This window comes from Aphelocoma coerulescens, chromosome 12 (genome assembly GCF_041296385.1).
Source record: "Aphelocoma coerulescens isolate FSJ_1873_10779 chromosome 12, UR_Acoe_1.0, whole genome shotgun sequence".
NCBI lineage: Eukaryota > Metazoa > Chordata > Aves > Passeriformes > Corvidae > Aphelocoma > Aphelocoma coerulescens.
This window is the reverse complement of record NC_091026.1, coordinates 7,582,436-7,594,456: the sequence shown is the minus strand read 5'-3', so window position 1 is coordinate 7,594,456 and position 12,021 is coordinate 7,582,436. Positions and strand designations below refer to the sequence as shown.

Below are 12,021 nucleotides of genomic sequence, written 5' to 3'. Positions count from 1 at the left end.
ACTATATGTGCATATATACATTTTATGTTTTATAATGAAAAAGTAGAACCAGCATGCAAATGACAGATCAAATATCCAATCTATCCATTGTTTCCATGAAAAAATAAAAAGTATGTTTACTCCATGCCATTTTCAAAAAACCACTTTCAGATGTTCAAGCCTCAACATTACAAATGTAAAATGAGATTGCAGAAACATACACTTTTGATTAAATCACCAACTTTTGATTTCAATTAATATCTCTGGCCCAGTAGAAAGGCTGTGCTGTGCAGTGGTTGAATGGCTCAGACTTGCTTCACTCCCTCTGCTACACAAGTCCTAACAGTGACTCCCTTCAGAGAGGAAGTGATAGACTGAAGGGCCACAGGAGTTAATAAACTTATTGGAATTATTTTGAGTCTATATTTGAGATGCCCCAACAATCAGATGTAATCAATGAATGAGACTGCAAGGCTGCAAAAAGCTCTCAGCTGATAGAGTTTGCAGCTCTTAAAGCAGTTTCTTTAGTTACAGAGTTAAAAGTTATGCCACAGTTCTGACTTAATTCTTTACCCCTAAATGCATGAATTTGTCACTCAAGTTGAGTTTTCTAATTGAAGTAGCCTTGAATTTTTACATCAAGTTTTTCTTTTTTTTTTTTTTTTTTTTTTTTTTTTTTGCACAACCGCACAAATTTTTTTTTAAATGCAATTTATTCAGGGTGTTTTTAAAACACCTCTTTCTCTTTGCACTTTGTATAAGTTTATGTTTTGTGGGCTTTTTAAATTATAGAACCCAAAACCTGCAATATACATGGAGCAAACTGAAAATGTCTCATTTGTTGCTCATAGTTGCTGCCTTACCCCATTAACAGATGTGTTGAAATTAAAGCACCTATGCACAGAGCAGGGAGTACAGCAAAATATGGCTTTGGGCTTTTAAATCAAAGTAAAGAATATTAATTACTATTCATCTGGAAAATTTATCACAGCATTTTATAAGACAACATTCACATTCAAACTGATGGGACAGAAGCAGTGACAGCTAGAACCTTATGTGGCAGGAGCTCTTGCAGTGCTGTACTGTACCAGCACACATCCCTTGTGCGTGTGGGAGATGGCAGAGCAATTCCCAGTAGAAGATTTAAAATTATACAGCACAGCCTCTGAATGCTTCATTAGAGCTGAGGGGTCACTAACTATGTGTGCACTGCTGGAATAAACCTGACTGGAAGCCAAATAAAATGCCTTCTCCAGCATCACATGTGTGTGTGAGTGGGAGTCTGAGCTTTTCCATTGAGCAGAAGGGTACTCAGATGGCACTACTGCAGCAGAGATATCAAATACAGATGGTGTACTCCTCCAACAGACTCATCTGTGAATCTCTTATCCCTAAAAGACTTTGTATTTTCCCATTATCGCACTGACCCTGTGGTGGGGTGGTTTTATTAGAGTGACACTGTTATGCTGTTATCTGGTCCTCCTGGCTCTAAAATGCATTCATTTAGTGGAGCTACTTTAAAGGCCTTAACAAAATAAACAACTATGATTTTTTATTATTATTATTATTTTGTTGTTGAACAAAATTATTTTAGTTCAGAGCTGGTATAAAATTTTTCATCCACAAAGCTTCAAAGACTTTATAAAGCATGTATCTATCAAAATCTCCATGTAGAAGAAGATATTGGGCTATACATAAATTCAGTGATGGGCCCAATGTCACACGACAGTTCAGAAGTACAAAGAGGATAAACTCTCTTGGTTATTCTTCCAATGCCCTGCTCAATAAACCACAGCCAACTTTGTTAACTCCCTCCTGATCTGCATGGCAAGATGAGTCACAACAGCACACCTCTCCTCACCTTGACATTAGAGAACTCCTTAGTAATTGAGAGTTTGTGTTACACCACATTACACACTCCTATTAACCTTTCCTGAACCTCTCTGTGTTGATGAAAGCCATCAGCAATGCCCAGTGTGATGGCACACTCATTTTCTGCAGAGAAATTCTCACTCACTTCATCAAATGACTCCAAGGAGCTCTGGATTAGCCTGTCACATTTGACTCTTGCACACACTGGTGTCTGAGGAACTTCTGTTGCCTCAAAGTCCAGTTTGGCTGGTTCACAAAATACACTTTAAAATACAAAATATTCGAATATTTTTTGCATATTGCTTTACTGTGATTAGCTACTCAGTGTTGTACCTGGTAAATTATAGCCAAAGGTCAGCTATCCTGGGAAATTTGTTATCATCAGCAGACCTGACAAGGATAGTTACTGCTTTCCTTGCAAAATAATTTACACATTGAAATCAGTGCAAGGGCACTATACCCCCAGCATATTTAATCTTTACAAAGATATTTACTTCTGACCTATTTTTACCTCATGGCTATGTGTAAATGCTACAAAACCAAATCCATTAAAGCATTAAGCTGAATGATACCCAAAACCAAACAACTCAACTCCTGATTTAGCAATATTCCTCTGCCCCATCTGTGAAAGGCCACACAGGGTGTCTCCTTGAACCTTTCACAACTAGATATGTATATATCTATATATATACACATATATAACGTCTATATAACCAGAGATACCACATAAACAGCATTAATGGGAAGAGTCTTCAATACAAGCATGGTTAAAACAGCTGATCTAGTGGGGAAAGATAAAAGCTATTCTACCACAGAGTACTTTCCATCACAAATAAAATTTTTAAAAAGCAGTCTCATTGATGATGCATAAACTATAACATCTAATAAATAAAAATGTAAGGAAACACACGCCAGGAAGTTTAAATGCTTGTTCTCTAAGATTAATTCAGTCTTGTAATTTTTACTCAAAGTAGCTAGTTGAGAAAAAAAATCACCACAAGTGGGTGATCCAAATAACTAGTTAGGCAACCTAATTCCAAGCAAAGAGAAGTTGGGAATACATTCCCAGCTTTACCAGAGTTGTTTTGTTCAGGTCTAACCAGAGCAACAAATGTTTGGGAAGGTTTGCCTGGCTGCTGCCTCCAGAGACCGAGGGCACTTGGGGCTCCTTTTACAGGAGGGTCACCTCACCAGCTTTCCCAAATACGAGCTTAATCATAATTGAAAATAGCTGAAAAAGCAAACTATTGTCTTGCAAATTCCCTTCGGCATCTGAAACATCTCCACAGGCCAGCAAGGATGTTTTAAGAGCCAGATAACAAAGGCTATTAAAAGCTGCTTTGGAAATATATTTCACAGAAGCTGTCTATACAATTACACATACCTTTGCTTCTATTTTAGAAAGGAACATAAAGCCCACATTTAAACTGAAAAAGAACGTTCTGGAACTGCCCTGGAGTCTCCTTTTTCCATAAGGTTGTTCTTGATACTCTTGAAAACTCACTACAGTATTTCGCATGAACTGCTTTACATGAGGAACAAAACATCTATCGGCATAAATCTGCAGAATTAATCATGACCCAGAGAGCATGTTCATCCAAGGCAAAGCCATCACTATATTTTCAGGTGAAAGCAAGTATATTAAAAGCACATACAACTAAACTGCTCCTCACAAAGCACTGAAGGAATCTGACAATGCAATCCTTTTGCCCTGGACACTTAGAATAAGCCACTGAGGATTCAGAATTAGGTAACCTGACAACTCACTACCATCACCAATTCTCAGCAGGGATGAGAGACTACAACATTTTCTTTTGTACACAAAAACTGCATTAGTCTTCTCCAAAAGCCTCTATGGTTACTGGAAACAAAAGCAACCAAAAGAGACAGCTTGTTTTGTGCTGTAAGATCACAGGATACAATCACAGGCTAATTTTTTCAATCAGACATTCTGGTAATGGTTTTTTTATTTCTTTACACTCCTCTTATCACTGCATGTCTTTTTCCCTCCTTATTGTTCCCCCTCAACCTATGCCTGCCTTACACCCAGCTCTTACTCTGGGTTTTGTTATTTCTATAGACTTTTATTAGATATTTTCTATCAAAGAAAAATTTCACAATTGTCTTCCCACCCTTCATGGTTTCCCCTAAATGAGAAATAAAATAAAATGAGCAGCCAAGAAAACTTGAAACAAAGTGGAATGTAGGAAGAAAAAAAAAGAAATGCGTTCCAAGACAAACCTTTGCTTAGCAATATCCATGCCTTTTGAGAAGGTCCAAAAGCACTGCTTTTAAGAATAGTTAATGAGTTTTTTCCTCAGAAAAAAAAACACAATCTTCTCAGGACACAAATTATGTTTTACAATGTTCTCTATCACGAACATTTGTCTGCTTGGATACTTCCTCTAAACCTTTACCCTTTTCATTGTGTGGTACCATCAACATTATCTCTTAAATGAGCTTCATATTTCATTGTTTGTCACTCTGAAGGACATGGCATTGATCCCTCCTGCTCTGTCTCATCATTGCACTTTTCTGTACACACCTGATAAAAGTATTTATATTGATTTAGGGTTTCAGACAGGTGTCAGAACACCCTGATCAAAGGGACTTGTAATAACAAGAAAAAGCATAACATCTGCATATCTGAACTTGGGCACCTAAATTTAGCCTCCCAATTCTTCATCTCACCACTGAATATTAAAAATTATTATGTCTTCAAAAATCTAAACTCCTTTCAGTCACATCAAAGCCAGCAACATCAGTCTATTCTCAGCTTCTCTGAAAATCAGACCACCTGCATGTGGTCTGAGTGCAGATGTCTTGAGAAGAATTAAGCAAGTTACCCATAAAAAGAAAAAAAAAATATTTGGAAACCAAACTATAGCATTTGGCACTGCCTGGTAGTGTGAAAACATATTTGTGGTTTTGCCACACAAGCTAATGCTTTTCACTTCCATATGTGATTCCCAGTCACTTATAAAACTTCACAAGAGCACAGGAGGGCCTTTCCTACACTTATGGAGAGAGGTATCTTCATCGTGATTGCCTTCAAAGCTTCATAAAGCAAACTGGTGAACAGGCAAGGAAAAGTGCAGGGTTAAAGTTCAACTGCCAAACCACCCTTAATCCAATATTTAATAACTGCCTTCAAAAGACTGGAATATGATAGAAACTAATGCCCTGCACAGCAGAACTTGCACAGACCCTTTTCTCTTTGGACCATTTAGCTATGATGCACATAGTCTTGGATTGGCCTCTGGCATGCTGGCTCTCAATATGTTTTTCCCTCAACAGAGTTTTTTATCTCTCATGCTTTTAAAAATGATGCTTGAAATCTCATTAAGGAAAAGTTCTGTGCATCAAAATCCCCACCAGAGTTTTGTTTGCAGCTCTTGCTTGAGTTTGTTTTCTCTTTCTTTTTTTTTGGCATTTTTTAAGTTTAGTTTGGCTTTTTGGAGGGGGGGGTTTGTTAGTTTGTTTGGGGGGTTTTTGTTTTGTTTCAGTTGGTTGTTTTGGGTTTTTTTATGAAAATTGGATGAATAATCTAGAGAATAGTAGCCTTTGTACCATAATGTACCCACACGTAGGTATTCCCAAACATCACTGCAAAGAGTAAATAAACCCTGAACAATTTAAAATGTTGCAGAGAGGACTGAAGTACAGCAGCCCCAATCTCTGTCCTTATTTCCCCCTGAAACTGAAAACACAAGACATTTTTATTAAGTGTACATAGCTGTCTAATGATTTCACCTTCATCAAAACCTATAATCAAAAACAAGCCCAATTCAGACCTTCTACTCAGAAATTTGTATAGTCTCATGCCCATATTACAAACCTTTTATTCCTCTCTCAAAAATCCCACAAAACTAAATAAAATAATTTGGCTACCAAGCTGAAGTAGATTTTCGTGTACTTACATGTCAGTATCTGATCAGATTGGAAGCATTTCAACAAACCATCAGTTTAGTGCTGTTTTTGAAAACTTAAAAGAAATTTGCCCAAATTAAATCTGAACCAAATCTATTTCAAGTTAAAATGCAGGGGACATTCTTTTTTCTATTACTTAGAGAGTTTTTTATGTTCCGTTAGCTGGGAAATACATACACAAACATGGAGGTACTTATTCAGCTTTTTTCTGATTCTCAAAAGGACCAGAAAGGGTTTTCTGTAATTTAGGAATTCACTACATTACCAACAGAGTTCATCTCACAAAAAAAAAAAAAAAGCATATTACCTATAGCACCACAACAGATCATCACCACAGTGTATAGGAGTAAACCATCTAACTCCAGAGTCTGTAATAGACTGCACAAACTAATATATTTATCAGGAAAAGTCCAGAGCTTTGGCACTAGAAAGAACCCAATAACAGCTTTGTTTTGCTTGGTCAATAAACCACTATTAATGATAATGTATCTATGAATTAAAGATGCATCAATTTGCATAGGAGAGAATAGAAGCCATGAATAACAGCCAAATCAATACTATGAAGTTGTAAAGAATACAGTGTGCTCTCCTTCAGGCTAATGGTAATTAATTTACTTTTGCTCCCTTCACACATGAGAGGAAGCAAGTAGAAGAGCACAGTAATCACAGAGAAATTGTTAATTAGAAAATGAACACATATTGTTATCTCCTTACTGTATCTTTTCTGTTCATACGTTTAGAGCACTAAAAAGAAATATTACTTTGTTTGCACATATTCAGCGAAAACAGCTTGTGTTTTTGGGAGCATATTCACATACCAGCTGATATTTTCAAGTACTGCAATTTGAAAGTTTGTTTCTTCAATAAAAGATCTTGTTCTGGTTGGGTTGTTCGTTAGTATAAATGACCAATGCCTGAAATTACACTTCTGCAGCACAAATACTCTCCTAGTGAATGTACCTGTAGAAATGTTCTAAGCCTTGTGTGGTTCAATATGCCATAATGGAAAGTCTTATCACTGAAAACTACTTTTGCTTATGCTGCAGCTTAGTTTTTTTGATCCAGCTCCACTAGTTAATTAAATAATGCCCTTTCTTTGCAATTAAAAAAAGACAAGCTTTAAGTGATCGACATCTAATAGAGGCATCCACTTCTCAGGAAATAAAAAATATTTGGAGGCCCTGTTAATCTGATGGACTGTCTCTGGACCAGCAAGCTTCTAAGTGATAAAGTTACTGGTTCTCTGGTTTTAAAGAGAGTGCTGCTGTTTTCTAAAGAATAAATTTTTAATACTCATTATTTTAAAGTTCTTCTAAGTACCATTTTGGTACAAAGTAAATCTTAGGCTGCTATAATTAACAGTGCATTTTCACAGACATGGAAATTAAAGTTTTCATTTTTAAAATATACTCTTTGTGACAATGTTCAGCAAAATGCCTTCAGCAGATTGCTACTATTTCATTGCTGAATAAAAATACACAATTTCACTAAACCTCAGAACATCAAACAAAGGCACCACAATCACAGGTCACTGCGAGGCAACTTACTGATAAATTCCTCTGTGCACACCACAAAGCAATGACCTTGGTGAACTGCATTCAGGCCTCTAAGCAGCAGAGTAATTAACGTACACTGAAGTTAAAATCACAAGTGGTGCTACTGAAGCAGGCAGAACAAGTTAGCACACAGAGATAACTGTGGGTGAATGAGGGTCTCTGCGGTCATTCCACGTCCCTCCGCAGTTCTGCGAAATTGCTGCTCTCAAACACAGAAAAGCTGACTTCTGAGTCTGAGCTAACCTTGAGCTCATCCCTGTGTAGAACACTCGAAGTGGGGCCACATCTCCATCTTGTGAGCTTTCTGGAAGTTTTGTTGTGAAACAACATAATACAAATAACAAAGGAAAGGATGTTCTAAATTTCCAACAGCAAATTTTGTCATGTTAACCTACTGAAAATCATAATAACTATTTAGATCCTCTTCAAACTCTACCCTGCATTACAAACTCCCTTAAATTTACTTTCCCTTTTTCACAACAACATAATTTGTCCCTTATTATTACAAACACACAAAGAATAGTATGGAGCAATAAAATATAATTGTGGCAAGTGGACATCATTGTGTTTGCATTTGGAGGCACGACGGAGCCTGTGCCACATGCACAGCACTGCCAGAGGCACACATCTGTTTGTGCAGTTCTAGTTCAGTAGTTTAAGGAATGAAGTATCACCTCATTACAGAACTGCCATGTATGAGTGAATTTGTGGAGCTTGCCCTCCTCACAGTCAGACAGTTCTAATCTCCTTGCAAACCACGGTGGCAGCACAGAGATGGAGTGTTAAGCTTATCAAGCCTCATCTGTACCATCACCTACTTAGTTAAACCCAGGCCATTCATTTCTCTGTCATTTCTTTGTTCCTGAGGTGCCTGGATGCATAATAGCCACTGGAAAAAGATGCAAGATATCTTTAAAGACTTTAATAGAACACCACCTACAATTTTTTTTTAAACACAGACTGAAAACAATTCACGAGGACCATTTTAATCATGGGTTGCACTACATGCATTTTTTCTTGCTCTAGAATTCTAACTGGTACCATCATCACATAACCTGTTATATAGAGCTATTCATTTACTTTATATTTACTTTCAATGTCTGCATAGAAATTCCTGACCCTGAAAAAGCTTGTATTCCTATGACAGTATCACAGGGAAGGGTTCTGATAATTGAAAATTCTATGGCATAATAAAACCAACTTTATATCCACCCACTCTTTTAGTGTCCATCCTCAAGCAAATCAACAGTTTTGTTTCAGTGACAAAATAAGGATTGTTCTTCAGTGCCTTTAAAGAATTAATTAAAAAAGGTTGCCTTTAATTCATTCAAAATAAAGTTCCCTTTTAACCGTCTGATTTTAGCAACGCAATCCTGATTTCAAAGCCATGATACCTTATGAATTTTTATTTCAGGAATAAGGTCCAAAACTTTACAGGTTACCAGCTGCACCTACAGGCTATCTAAAACTCTGAGCTGGCTAGAATGCCCTCAGATTTAAGTCATGCTGCTGTTTCAGGAGGTTCCTAGTCCCCAGCTGAAGAAGACTCTTCCTCTCACCACTGATTCCTGTCAGTTTTACAGATTTTCTGTCAATGCTGCATTTGAAAAAAAAGTCAAGAAATAAGCATGTGAATATTCCAATCACACCCCAGCCTGTTTATATTCTTGGTTCAAATGAAGAGTGTTTGGTGATCACTTTAGAAGAGATTTGTGGGTGGCAGAAACTTATTCCCAAAACAACAAGTAGCAAAATCCCATGAACCCATTTGCTTAAGTAGCTATCTAAAAACCAGGGTTTAGGTGCCTCAAGGTGGGAGATAGGATAAACTAAAAAAAAAGCCACCAGAAGTCCTGACAAGACAATATTGCTAAATAAAACAGTGGAGTAGAAATTGAAGAAAATGCAGAATATCTAGAGAATATGCTAAGAATGTATGATCTCTGGTACTCAGTACTAGAAATTAAAACATTCTTCAACAAACTAACCATTTATCATACTACCATGCTTTCCAGTAAAAAGTAACCATCAGTTACCAGATTTAGAACTCTTTGATGACCCTGATAGCTGAGAAAATATCTCCTCTATACATTAGGATCTCCTGCCAGAACAGATTGAGCATACTCAAATTGCCTCCACATATTTTTGAGGAGTGAATCACTTCACCCTAAACAGTTTCTCTCACAATTAGTGGTTAAAGAAATCACCCATCCTCTATCCCTCTTGGTGAACCTTTGGCATCACACTAAAAACAGCACTAGATTATTTTCTTCTCCTCATCTGCTTCTGCTGACCCAGTGGGTAGGATTTCTTCTGGAAGAGAAAAGCCACATGGACAGAATGAGGTGTGTTTCTGTGAGGCCCTTGTAAAAGTCTCTGGTTACTGTGGGATGACAAGAGGAGACGTGCCAAAGCACACAACAGCACAGCTGACAGGAAGATAATGTCCCAGTGCAACTATTCCTGGATATGTTACTGTTATTGCTTCTGTAATCCTCACCCCTTTGTTCCATTAATTAGCATGCAGTGGCTATAATCCTGCCCAGAAAAAGTCTTTGTTCCCAGATAATAATTTCACTAACAAGTAGAAACATTTTACAAATTTTGTAACAACAAATAAGTAAAGGTCATAATCAGCTGGTCATCCCTTGCTTTCCTTGGAATTCTTCAGTCATCCAATTTCTAAATAACATCAGTTAACAGCATATGAGAGGATCAATAAATTTAGAAAATATATACAATTCCATGACTATTAGAGCCTAGTTTTGTATATTTTCCATAAAAATGTAATGATTCCCTTCTGGTGTGAGAAGGTAGAGGTGGGTTTAAAGGTTATATATCTGGACCAGGAGAAAGGATAAATAGGTCCTCTTTTTGCACAGTACACTGAGTCAGAACAAAGCACTTGCTAAATGACAATTGGGAAGACAACACAAATCTCCTGAGCACTGCAGCTGTCTTCCCTGCACTGCAGCAGCCTTCTGATGGAATTGTTTTAACTTGTCTATGTCTTCATTTCTTCATTCATTAAATAAATTAAATTTGTGTTTCAGGAATAGTTTGATGCCAAAATTCTTATTGTTCTTCAGTATCTTTGTATAGATAAGATGTATAAACATTTTAAACACATTATTTGTTCATTCACTAAAATATTTACAAGATCTTCTGTATTAGGTTAAGAGGACCAGGTATCAGCATATAGAACAGAGCAAACTGAGCAAGAATGAATAAATATCCAAAAGCACCATTACATTTATCTCTAGTCCTGTTGGTACCTTAACAAACCAGATCATTGAAGCTGTATCTGAAAATTGAGTTCCCTTGAAAATATTTTGGCAAATAAAAGCCTCACTTTTCTCCTAAAGCAGCACATATTAGATATACTTCAGACTTCTTTAATATTCCATTTCTTTCCCAATTATTTATAGCATCCATGATTATACTCCTAATTATTTGCTGTTCTTCCAGTTACTGGTCCTGGCTTGTCACCTTTTTTTCAGGGCTGAACTGTAAAACAATTCCCATATTATTCCAGATGGAGTCCCACAAGCTGCATTAGAAGAAATCATCATTTTGCTCTATGATAAAACATCTTCGAGACAGGCAGCATGCACTCATACTTCATTTTTTTGTCTTGAATACTGTACTTTTAATTCTTTAAAGTGAGAGCTACAATATAAATCAAGTCTGATGTCAATTGTCCCTCTAGAGTGGCTTGAAATTTTAGAACATTGAACTGTCACATTATTAATAATTCCTTCAGAACTCAGCTTCCATTTCATAAATATATATTGAGAGAGAAGAAATATAACAAAACTCTGCTTTGTAGTTCAAATCTTGCTGAGATAGACATAATCTCTCTAGTTTCCAGCAACAGTTACAGTAAATAATAAAATGATCCATAATATTAGATGGCAAAGGAAAGAAAAACTCACAGAAAGCATAAAAAGTCTTACTATTTAAGCTTAAACATGTTTTCAAATATCAGTCATTTTACCAATAAATACACCTTAATAATAGGCTTTGCAGAAGCAGTTTTTAAGTCCCTCATTACTTGAGAGTAACTACGGAAAATTTAAGTCAAAGGGATTTTGGTTTTGCAGTAAAATTAGCATAAGTGAAATTTTGGGTTAAAATAAAAACTATGTTCTTAGAGGAAAAACGGTCTGGTGGTTGAGATATTAACCTTGGGCTTGAAAGAACTGGGCTCCAATCCCAGCTTTGCCACAGAGTTTTGCATAACCTTGAATTAGTCACTTAATTACTTGGTGCTTCTCTTCTCAAGGTATTAAACACAGATAATAATATTTCCATGGTCAGCTTCACCTTGCTCTCTGGCTTAGTCTTGCAAATCAGGAAGAAAACAAAAATCTGTGAAAGGCCCCAGTAGTTCAGCCCCAAGAACAATTTGTTTCAGGACTAAGTTTCTGTTCTGAAGCCTTGGCATCAGTTTGCATTGTGGGATCCCAAACACCAAAAATTCTAGGAACTACAGTAATAAAAAATCAATAATAATGCCATTCCAGCAATAATATTTGTGTCATCTGTACTGTATCTGCATAAAAGACAAAGGCTTACTACATTTATTGCTAAAAAACAGCTAGCAAACTTCAAACCTAATATAAAAGCACAAGTATTTGGGGTTTTTTAATACATTACTATAGTTTCAGCACATACACTCTGT

General features: G+C 36.6%; 1 protein-coding gene across 9 annotated transcripts in view; it reads right to left on the bottom strand.

Moving 5' to 3' along the window:
* Window positions 1-12,021, bottom strand: part of CACNA2D3 (calcium voltage-gated channel auxiliary subunit alpha2delta 3) — a 422,236-nt gene that overhangs the window by 314,311 nt on the left and 95,904 nt on the right. The window lies entirely within an intron of this gene.